Genomic DNA, 12,526 nt, shown 5'->3' with positions numbered 1-12,526 from the left:
AGTCAAGGACCCAGTTTCTGGTTAGGTTTGGCGAGGGCAGCCTGGCCTTTTCAGTACAGTGAGTTTCCTGTCGGTGCAAAAATTAGAGGAAAATGAAAAAGGAAATTCACATCTCAAGTCCGTGGTGGGAGGGACGGCAGCCAGACCAGTACCTAGGCCGTGCCTGATGTTCCACCGCTGGCCTTGCCATAGGGAATTGGTCACGCTCTAGTTGTTAAACTGAGAGAACAGTCATTCTGCAACTTGTATCTCTGTTGCTTGATTTTGGCATGGTGATAATAACTAACAATTGTCCCCTTTGAACCTAAACTATTTCTTTAAATTGTTGTGGGCACACTGAACACAATTTCTGTTTCCAGACATTTTGGCAACTCCAATTTAGAGTCAACCCTAGGCTTAAAAATGTGTTTTCGATGGTATCCTTCAAATCATTTACAAAAGAGGAACTGTTGTGTAGACAATTCCCTCACCCTTCATACCTTAGCTGACAATTTGACTTGAAGTAAGAGTGATTTGTGGTCATTGCTTTCCATACCACTGTCAACTGTGAGGTTCTCTAGGGCAGAGCCAGATCTTATCCAATTTATATTCCTAACAACTACCAAAGTGCCTGATCAATAGTAGGCACTCAGTATACGTTTGTTGAATTGAATTCCCCAGCAAGTGATGTTTTGTATTTCTATCTGCTCTGGAGTGTCAACATTTATTTCTTCTGAGCACAGGACCACTGAGATTCCTGGGATGAGTGGTGGGGAGAAACTGAGCTCGCAGTACAGCATGTTACTCAGTTATGCCATAGGGTTTCCATCTTTGCCTTTTCTGGGTACAGCAAGCACCCATGTTCTTTACTGTCCTTTATCTTCCACATCGCCTCCAGGTCAGTGCCAGGCACTGAAGGCAGTAACATGTTGTAAGATGGTAAAAGTGGACAGCCATGTAAAGTACTCTCTCACAAAGCTAGAACAGTGTACTTGAGCTGGTAATTAGGGTAGCAGTATAATCAATCATTCATATATTTAAATCTAAGTATAAGACAGATGGCTCACTGCAAGGATGGCTGGTAGAAAGGCAAAGACCCTATTTTTAAAGACCGAATGTTTCATGCACTTCTATGTCTGACTTAGAAAGTGATTAATTTCTCCATTTGCAGGAATTAGTACTGAAATTAATATTAATCAATGGCAAGGAAGAGCAGAACAGAGGATGGTCCTGTGATGGATGGTCACAGCTCCTCCCTTCTGTGATCTCTCTCCTTCAGAAATGACTATTTCCATTCCTTTCATGCATTTGTTTTGTTTGGAAGACTGCTTATGAGCTTCTTAGGATGGTCCTGACTTTATATTTGAGGCCCAGAGAAGTTTGTTTCTTCAAGCCTACACAGCACGTTTGTGGCAGAGTTGGGCTTAAAATCTTGGATTACTTCCAAATCCAATGTTCACTTTACTGTATCACACTGTGAAACTCTTATGTCGATCACTGTGAGTGCTTTGTAAATACTAGATTTCTAACAGCACCCAATTTTCTTCTCATTGCTGACTAGTTCACTTCAATTCATATTTATTTTAAGTGAAAACCACTTTCTTCTGATGGCTAGTCTATTGTTTATAAGAAATGAGTTGGTGGGCAAATTCCAGCCCTGTTGGACAGCAGAACCCATCACAACAAATCAGTGTCAAAAATGACACTTCAGGAGCAAGTATACCATTTATTTAGTGCCCCCAGTGGAGTAGCTCAAAGTGATTTGAAAATGTCTCATTAATCCTCATGACACCCCTGTGGGATAATAATAATATTATTATAATGTTTAAGCGTAGAACTGTGGCAAAGCCGACAGCTTCTCTGAGCATGTGCAGAATTTCCTTATATTTCTGTCTTTAATGTTAGAGCCTAAGTGAAACCATCAGATTTGCAAACAGCAAAGGTAAATCTTGGTGTTTGGGCTTTCTATGTTGCTCTGGATGTAGCTTGAGTTTCTTACTGATCACAACAGTACTAGAGATAGCTTATCAGTGGTTTACTGGATGTTTAGCAACCTCTGGAATTAGCCCTGAATTGTTTGAGAGTGGGACAAGGCAGGCCTAGAAATTACCACTAATTACAATTACACATAAATGAATGGAGAAAGAACACCTACTATGTGCAAAGCATTGTTCTAGATACTGTGGGAGTATGAAGTTGGAACATAGATCTTGACCTCAGTAGGCTCACATGGAGCTGGGAAGATGGGATATAAATCCAGGAAAAATCTTAACAGCAGCATTTAGTTAACAATACAAGACAATAGTACCAGAAGTGTCACAAGATACCCTGTGATTATTTGGTCTATTCTAGCCAACCTGGCTGCCTTGTTGTTTCTCAATTATGCCAAGCTGGTTCCTACCTCAGGGTCTTCATACTTGCTCTCCCCTCTGCCTGAAACATTGTTCCTCCGGATTTTCATATGACTTTCTCCATTACTTTAGGCCTCCATTTAAAATGTCACTTCATCAGAAATGACTCCGCTGATGACAACCACTCAATTTCAAAGAGTTCCCCTTCCGCTCGCATCTTGGTAACTTTCTTACCTGCTTTATTTTTTCCTTATTGCATTTATTTACTTGAAATTTTATCTTTATTTGGTTACTTGCTTATTGACTGTCTCCTGCACTAAAACATAAACTCTCTGATGGCAGGGTTTTGACTTTTTCACTTCTGTGTCACCAAAGTCTAGAACAGTACCTGGCACAATAATAGATGCTCAATCAGTATACATTGAATGGAGGAAAGAAAAGAGGCAGAGTGAACACACAACACATATGAAGGTACAATGAGTGAACCAGTTTTGCTGGTGTAGAGAGGTTATTTTGGAGAAGTATCTGTCCAGTTCTGGTTCTATTTCATAGAACCTGCTGGGCTGTACATATATATAAGGCTTGTTTTTTAAAGTGTCACTTCCTCCCTGTTTCTCTACTTTCCCTTCTCCCTACCATAATGGATGGGTCTATCTTGCACTCCAGAATTACATTCTCAACTCCCTGCTTGGGTATTCTTCCTGCAGATACCCCAAACTTAATATTTATAGCACCGAACTCATTATCTCTCTTTCCAAACTTGCTTCTCTTCCTGTTTTTCTTATTTCATGTGGGAACGTGAAGTCATCCCTGAATCGTTCCTCTACCCCCACACCCAGTCAGTCACTAAGTGCTTTCTACTCTCTCTCCAGGTCCCTCTGTATTCTGTCCTCACCTCTCCATTCTCACCGCCATGATCATTTCATAACAGGCTCCCTGCTTTCAGTCTCTCTTTTATGTATTTCATCTTCCAGGAAGCAGCCAAGTTATTTTTGTAAAATGTAGATTTGATCACATTGCTCTCTAGTGCTGCTGTGATGATTGGCCCTGACCTGTCTTTCTGGCAGCCTCTTCTGTGTTCCTTCCATACCACTTGCCGGTCCCTGGACATGCCAGCCAGTTACACACTGCCAAGCCTTTGCTCATGCTCCAGCTCCCTGGACATCCTGTCCACCTTTTCCCCACTAGTGAATTCAGTCTTTAAGGCCCAGCTTAGAGGTCACCTCTTGTGAGACCCTGAGCCTTGCTGTCAGCCATGATTACTGCTGCGAAAAAAGCTCAAAATAAAACTGATTATAAATGAACTCATGATTCTCTTTCTCATCAGAGCTTCTATGGCATTTTGTTCAGAGCTCCATTAGAGGGCTTTACTGAACTATATTTAGTGTGTATGATATGATCTGTCTCCCTATGAGAATGTGAACTCCATAATACTGATAGTTAACATAGTGAGCAGTGAATACACTGTGCTAAGCCAGGACTGTGTATGCACCTTATATGCAGTAACCTTCAACAACCCTGTGGGTGGTTAATAGTACTACTAGTTCACACGTGGAGAAACTGAGTGCAGACTGGTAACATCACTCCTTGCAAGAGTACACAGCCAGGAAATGATAGAACCAGGATTCAAACTGAGAAGTCCACAATCTCAAGCCCTACCTTAGACCACCTCTGTGAGGATTAGAGGGCTTTTCTCATTCATCTTCGTATTTCCAGTGTTCAGTATTGTGCTGATATATGAAAAATGTTTTTTGAATAGTATAATAGAAGAAAAGCGATTATGAAGCATGAATACTTATTCATTAAAAAACTGATAGACCATAATAAAGCTATTAGTCCTGTTCCCCAAGGCAAAGGTTAAAAAAGTGCTCTTCTGAATTTGTACCATTTTTTAAAAAGAAGAACGATGCCCTATACAAGGAGGAAGTGATTCCAGAAGTAATGGGTTGGCCAAAAAGTTCGTTCGGGTTTTCTGTAGCATCTTAAGGAAAACCCCAAATGAACTTCTTTGGCCAACACAATAAATGCAGACTCCTGGGGTTTGGGGTCCTGACTGGGGTTAGGATGGCTCTCTGATGTTGCTCTGTCCCTCAGAATCACCCAACAGTCTGTGTTCCCACATGGCAGGGTGATTCTCAGAAAAAAATGTCTATCCTGAGAAGACTGAATTCTGTCAGCAAATATGCCAGCGAAAGAGTTAAAAGTATTACGTTAGGGCAAGCATTTAAATAAGTCCGGTGTTTCTTCTTGAGCCTCTGTGTATAAGAGGATGCAATCAGACACTGAAACACCTGCGTGGATTTTTCTGCTTCTGGTTAATTTATTGAAAAATCAGGCACAGCCATACCTCTAATCATAGACAAAATGTGCGATTAATGATGAGACAAGCAGTAAACTCCCTGGTATGTACAAATTATTTGTTTGCAGATGGGAATCTTAACATTTGTAGAAGCAATTGAATGGCTTTAGAACACTACCAAACATATTCACTTTCCTCTAGTGAGATGTACATTACAAATAATACTTTCACCATGGTTTTCCTCAAAGTGAGTTTGATCAAGAATGTTTTAAAATATCTAGAAAATTCCTTTTATTTGTTTCTTCATGGTCCTCTGTGACACACTTTATTGTGAGGCTATGAGTGAGCCACAATAAAATTAATTTCAAGAGCTAAAAGGGATTATTTTAGTTATATTATTGAGTTGATAGTAATGTGAACTTTGAGCATACACTGACACAAGATTGTAAAGCTTTATCAGACATTTATAGAAATTTATTGAAATACTGTAAAGTCAAGGGTAAATTTTGATTGAGATTTTTTTTGTATTGACATTCTGGTGAAAACTAAAACATAGTTTATTAATCTACAGACATAATGTTACAGTGTTATTACTTTGTCCTTACATTTTGCAATGATGTTGACAAAGCAATTCAAGAACAGCATTACCATTTTATTGAGTTTTCATGGCAATGTTAATAATGTTAATGAAAGTGTATAAAGGCCCAGAATGATCCAATAAATGCTGAGTATTATAATGACAAAAGAATATGAATGCAATTCTTTGGGAACTTCATCATACCTGAGATAAAATGCAAAGGATACATCAGCTGGTTATAAAATGGATGCAAATAAAACTAAACCACATTGTGATATGTTAGTCCCTTCCCAATCCAGACTCAGCTACAAGTATTGAAAATCTTCATGTATAGTCTTCACTCAGGACAACTCCATTCATGAGCCAATTCTAAGCAAACTTGTCAGAATATATTGGAAATCTCATTCTTACCCTCACCATGACGATGGGTCTAGAATCTATCTTGTTGCCCTAATTCCAGTGTGCCTGGGATGGGACCCCCATCGCCTATAAAGCTTCAGCCTTGTGCTGAACACCTGCCATATTTTGCATGACAGTAGGACCAGACCTCTACCTTAGCTTGCTACTGTCTCTCCAGTTTGCCCATTGAAACGAAAACCCTATCCTGAAACCTCAACTGGCTTGTTGAGATCCCATTTCTCCTTTCTGCCCTTAGTAGGTCCCCCAAAGACTGAATCCTGCCATAGGCTGGAGTTCTTATTTATGCCAGGTGGGCCTCTTGGAGCTACATAGCTTCTACCACTCACCTGACTACTAGGATTGCCATTGTCTTTGCCCATCCTTTGGCCTTACATCTGCCACTGGTCTGGACCCCAGTCTGGACCTCATGGATAATGAGACTTTCCCAGCTTGCACCCAGATTTTATTCTCCCTCCTAGGATTTTATGACTTGAGAAGTTGGCCACTCTCCTTGGGGACCTGTCCTAAAGGTGAATTTATTCTCCGAGCCTGTACTCTCACCATTCCCGGCTTCCCTCCATATCCTTACCATCCGACTGAAGTCCTAGAATGCCTCATGACTGAATTACATGGGTTGATACGCACAGCTAGAAATGCTAAACCAATTTAAACTGAAGTCCATTGTTTATATAGTCATCCAAATTAACTGATATATATATATATAAAATCAAATATATATAATCAAATATGTATCAGTTCATTAAAATATATATCAGTTCTATGTATATATACTATATATATGCATCAATTCATGTAAAATGGGGATATATATATCCCCATATGTATATGTTTTGTAAAGGATAAATTGTCCTGATTTCCCACCCCCATAAAACTCCACTTGAATTTAGGAATCCACCTGCAAGATGCCAGTCTCAACGTGCACGTGAACAGAACTCTCTGCCAAGTGCTTTTATGTCAAAGATTAGTTTTCAGAAAAAGCCTATTTGAGAATGTTTATCCAGTATGTCATTATTCAGAACAAGCTAAGTTAAGCTGTGCTGGGACTTCCCTGGTGGTCCAGTGGTTAAGACTTGGCCTTCCAATGCAGGGAGTGCAGGTTCAATCACTGGTCAGGGAGCTAGCATCCCTCATGCCTCATGACCAAAAAACCAGAACATAAAAAAAAAACAGGAGTGGGACTTCCCTGGTGGTCCAGTGGTAAAGAATCCGTCTTGCAATGCAGGGGACGTGGGTTTGATCCCTGGTCGGGGAACTAAGATGCCACATGCCATGGGGCAACTAAGCCCGTGCGCCACAACTACTGAGACCACTCCTCAATTAGAGAGCCTGTGTGCTGCAACCTACAGAGCCCATGTGCTCTGGAGCTCGCGCTCCACAACTAGAGAAGATAAAGCACGCATGCCACGAGAGAGAAGCCCACGTGCCGCAGCGAAATATCCCTCATGCTGCAACAAAGATTCCACGTGCCTCAACTAAGACCCAACAGCCAAAAAAAAAAAATTAAAACGAACAAATAAACAAACAAAAAAACCAGTAGCAATATTGTAACAAATTCAATAAAGACTTTTAAAATGCTCCACATCAAAAAACATCTTAAATAAAAAACGATTTGCTGTAACATAACAGAAAGTGTTCTATCATTGGATTAAAACTATCTGAAGTTAAAGTGACCTTGACAAATCCATATTACCTCTCTATCTCAGTTTGTCATCTGTAAAATGAACAAAATTATATCTAAGCTGCATGATATGAAAATTAAATGAGATTATGTATGTGAAAGTACTCAGTTCCTCATCTTGCATACACTAGGTGCTCAGTTGTTGTTCGTTCACTCATACTTTCCATACAACATAAATGCATGGGGGGGGGAGTGAGGAGAGGGTGAGATGATTGTGAAATCACAATCATACTTCTGATTGTGAAAGGCCACGTGCAATGCTTTATCTGTTGTGTCTCAAAGAAGGACAGGCCTCTCACTTCTGGCTTGAATCAACTTGTGGCCCAGGAGCACCCACACTGAGCAGGGCTTACAAAACTTGTCAGAGAACAAAGGGCATCCTTTAGGAGCAGACTCTGGAACTTCCTGGTTTTAGTACTCTCATCTCAGTCTCTTCAAAGCTCAGTGCTTTGCAGTTAGTAGGCATGCAAAAAATATTTGTTGAAGTAAACTTGTTAAAAAAGACAATCTAGTCTAACACATTCATTTTACAGATGGAGTAATTATGGTCTTAAGACGTAAGTAACTTCTATCCAAGATCCAGCATTTAGTTAGTGACAGAGTCAGGATAGAATCTACTATTACTAATTTCCAGCCAGGTTCTTTTAACTTTTATCCCTACTTTTCTTCTTTATTAATTTACTCATTTATTCAGAGACCTTCTTCCCTCTGTTCCTCCTTTCTTTCCTTTTCATGACACCTACACTTGCTAAACACCTGGAATTAAAGATGGCTGAGACACATGCCTGAGACATCCTGCCTTAACTGACCTCCCTGGGCCCGCCCTCAGTCCTGTCTGTATCTGCAGCACCAGCCGGGCTCTTTTTGCATTAGCTGACTTCTCTGCCTAGATCTCCGATTACCTTCCTTTTCTTTTTAGCCTTTTTTACTCCTACAGACTTTCTGCAGCTTCCAAACTTAGCCATCAACGCACAGGGCAGGATTTCTTCTGTAGAGCTCCGCTCCTTTGGGCCCGTAAATCCTGGCGCAGCTAGAGGCCTAGGCAGAGCTGAGATTCTGCCCCTTTGGTGACTCTACTGGTGCCCCCTGCTGGGGAGAGCATGACAACCTCTGGCTTCAAGCACCACACTGAAGAGCCTACCCTTGACAAGATCAGCACTACATGATTCTTGAACCCATTCCAACTGGGACAGCAACCTCAGCAATGGCAGCTGAATGGGGCCTGGAGTAGGTCATAAACCCTCATTCTGACATGCTGATGCGAACCTTAAGGTATCTGCATGTCTACCAAGTTGCTGTCTGCCCTACCTCCTGTCCTGCTCACCCAGTTCTTAAGACTTGAGTTCTGCCTCATTTTCCCTTTGTTAAAACTGGACTACCTCCCTAACAGCTCCTACCAGGCTCCTCCTTGGGAGACTGGCCCTGCTACCCGAGCCACCATCTGTTGATTGAATCCTGTTCTCCAAGGGCTACCCTCCTAGTCAGTATCAAGCTGTCTGGACCTCCACTGCTACACCAACCCCAGTGTGGACATGATTGCACATAGTTCTTCACACGATGGATGTGGCTGATTCACCTTTCTCTGCCTCCATGATGAGGAGATGCCCTGGCAGGTTAGGCCCTAGCAAGATGACAGGTTTCAGAGTTGGGCACAGGGAAGTCACTTTCTTTCACTCAGGAGGATAAAACAGCAAAATCTTGGAGCGATTCAACCCCCAAATGTGAAGAGATGTAGAAACTGACTGTGCTGTGGCGATACATATTATTAATGAATAGAAGTGCACCTCTGTGTCCAGAAAACACTGGCTGCATAGCTTTGGAAGATAATGCATGGCTAAGTACTTCTGACACCCCATCCTGAGGTTGATTTTTAAACAAATGGGCTGAAACTCAATTACCGCTAATTCTGAAGCACAAGGGCTCTGGGCCCACCTCAGCATGAAGAATGGAATCAAGGGTGCCAACTAGAGAGAATATTACAATGCTCACATTCAAATATGTAAGCTGAGAGTGTTTCAAGTGCATCTGAGTACTTTAGTGCTTCATGAATGGTCCAGCTACATTATCAAGCCCGGGTATTGAGAAACTAATAAGCGAACCACTCTTACTTATTAAAATACTGTGTGCCTGAGTCAGAGGAAAAGCTGAAGATGATTAGATTATTGGAATATTCCTTTTTGGTCAGCGGTTACTGAATCCAGATTGACTTTGGAGGTCAAAAAATCTTAACTATGTGCCACATGAAATATATTGTAAATGTGGTATTCTGAGTTTATTTTCCTAAGATAATAAACATGGTAACAGAAAATTGATAGCAAGACCAAGAAACATGTAACATTCAGTTTGCCAGTTTTTCTTAATTCACCTGGTGAATGATCTCCTGTTTCAATAAAGGAGCATGTTTAGGAAACTCAAAGATAGGTTGGTTTCATAATCTCTCTGTTTAGATTATAGGAGCCGGGGCCATGTCTTCGTCAACATTTCCCTCCTCAGTGCCTGATAGAGTGATTTTCTACATAGTAGGGCTCCATAGATATTAATAGAATGCTTAATGAATTATTCATTTCCTATGCTGACCAAAAGAGCCAGCTCACAGATAAATTTCAACATATTCTTTTGCTGCCTGAATGCAGTCTTGGTCATAGTCTGCAACCACTTATGTAATTTCCTCCCATTTTAACATATTTAGAAATTTACATTATGTACCAGGTCTATAAAATCTCTGAGACAGAGTGTGAAGTGCAAGGTCAATGCTACTTTTGCACCCGAATATAACCCTCAGGAGAATAAGGTAATGGATTTCAAACTGTACATTTCAATATGACAATAATATAAAGGCAGATTAATATATGTTTTTACTCATTTTTCTTACAGCTTTATCACCACTCACCCCTCCCCAAAGCCTCATAGCAAGCTTTAGTAAGATGTTTACTTATTTAGATACACCTTACACATAGTATGGAGTTTGTATAAATGCAATAAAAATCCATAACACTCCTGTATAATATAGAGCAGGGAAAAGCAGGGCCCTTTGTCTCTGGGGCTAGAATATAAAGCAGTTTCAGTTGCTAAGACAGGTTAATTCTTGAGAGTCAGAAAACAGTCTTCAATCCCAGTTGGTCCAATTTCTGCCAAATAACCAGGATGATAAATTCATCATTCCTCAAGGCCAGAAGACATGTTGGAAATCAGGTAACTGAATTTCAAATGTGAAATATATCTAATTGATTTGCAGTGCTGTCCCTGGTACACTGCCCACTGAGGATGAAAAATTCTAAGGATTCTGAACCTGTGATACCAGATTAAAAAAACACCAGCTGCCACTCCTGCTTAGGAGACAAGAAGACAGAAAAAGCATGAAGGAGAGTGATGCATGACCCGTAACTCCTGTGGGCTGCTGCACTTTATCAACCAGAGACTAGTAGCAAGAAAACATATTATGGGGCCAATTTTGTTGTCAGCTGTACCTTCAACTAGTGTACGTCAAATAGCCTGGCTTTTAATGGGAAACTTCACATACAGAGGCAGAATTTAGATGAGCAGGCCAAAGAAACCGTGAGCAGGCCAAAGAAACCATCTACGGCAGGAGATAAACGTGTCTTTTAGCCTATCTTTATCTGGCTTATGAAATAATATTACCAAGCAGTGATTTCTCTTCTTTTTGTGGTCTGACGTTAGTCATTTTTTTCACCCTTAGAACTGCATTAAACTGAAGGAATGGGACTTCAGTTAATATTATAATAATCCCCATTGCTGATAGTCATTTTTAAGCTCATTGCCATCAAATTTCTGCATAATGTTTTAAAAGATGCTCAAGAGATTAAAAATCCTGATTAAATATTTCCAGTTCTTTCTAATATAAATCTGTACAGCTTAAAAGTATTAATATGATACATGCTGAGAATAGCCACATCCACAATAAATATGTTGGACCATTATAAATTGCTATATTTATCTGATTTATTTTCCCGAATGTTGCCTTGGGCTCCAAAAACAGATTAATGGAGAGTTCTGCCTGGTATAAAAGGCTGTCAGAAATAATTCTGGCTAGCTACATGAGGACCAATTTATATGTCGATTACACATCTGCCAAGCATTTAGCATAACAAATCAACAGAGAATGTGAGAAGAGATATTGTTACAAAAGTAAAAACCAAGACCATAGTTAAATTAATGGCTGTTTAAAATATAATGTTTGTTATATCTCCTGAAAATTGGGCAATCAGCAAAAAGTACTAATACATTTTGACAGTTACATTTTTTTTTCCATTTAAAAGGTGTGATAATGGCTTATGTGGATATTTGCTTTTTTTTTTTTTTTTTTTTTTGCGGTACGCGCGCCTCTCACTGTTGTGGTCTCTCCCGTTGCGGAGCACAGGCTCCAGATGCGCAGGCTCAGCGGCCATGGCTCATGGGCCCAGCCGCTCCGCGGCATGTGGGATCTTCCCGGACCGGGGCTCGAACCCGTGTCCCCTGCATCGGCAGGTGGACTCTAAACCACCACCAGGGAAGCCCTGGATATTTGCTTTTTAAGACAGGTTGAGGGTCAATCCTATGAATGGGGAAACGGACCTAAACATTAGAGCTACCTTTTGAAGAGGCTGGTTTAATCAAATTCTTAAACTAGCTGTTTTTTAATTTTTATTTTATTTTTTAAATTAAAGTACAGTTGATTTACAATGTTGGGCCAGTTTCTGGTATAGAGCAGAGTGCTTGTGAATATTGAATATAGTTCCCTGTGCTGCACAGTAGGACCTTGTGGTTTATCTATTTTATATATAATAGGTCCTATCTGCTAATCCAAAACTCCTTTTATCCCTCCCCCACCCCCTTTTTCCTTTGGTAACCATAGAAAGAAAGTTTTCTTTCTATGTGTGTGAGTCTGTTTCTGCTTTGTAAATAAGTACATTTGTGTCATATTTTAGCTTCCACATATAATTGATATCATATGGTGTTTGTCTTTCTCTTTCTGACTTACTTCACTTAGTATGGTAATCTCTAGGTCTACCTATGTTGCCGCAAATGGCATTATTTCATATTTTTATGGCTGAGTAGTATTCCATTGTGTGTGTGTGTGTGTGTGTGTGTGTGTGTGTGTGTGTATTGAATATATATGCTGGGGATTTCTTGTACAATCAACTCCATTTCATTATTTTTTATGAAGTGACATAGAGTCTGGACTGATGGGCACATTTGCATGTGTTCTGGTTCATCTCCTTATG

This window comes from Orcinus orca, chromosome 1 (genome assembly GCF_937001465.1).
Source record: "Orcinus orca chromosome 1, mOrcOrc1.1, whole genome shotgun sequence".
In the NCBI taxonomy this organism is placed as follows: Eukaryota; Metazoa; Chordata; class Mammalia; order Artiodactyla; family Delphinidae; genus Orcinus; species Orcinus orca.
The sequence above is the reverse complement of the archived record's forward strand: the minus strand, read 5'-3'. Positions refer to the sequence as shown.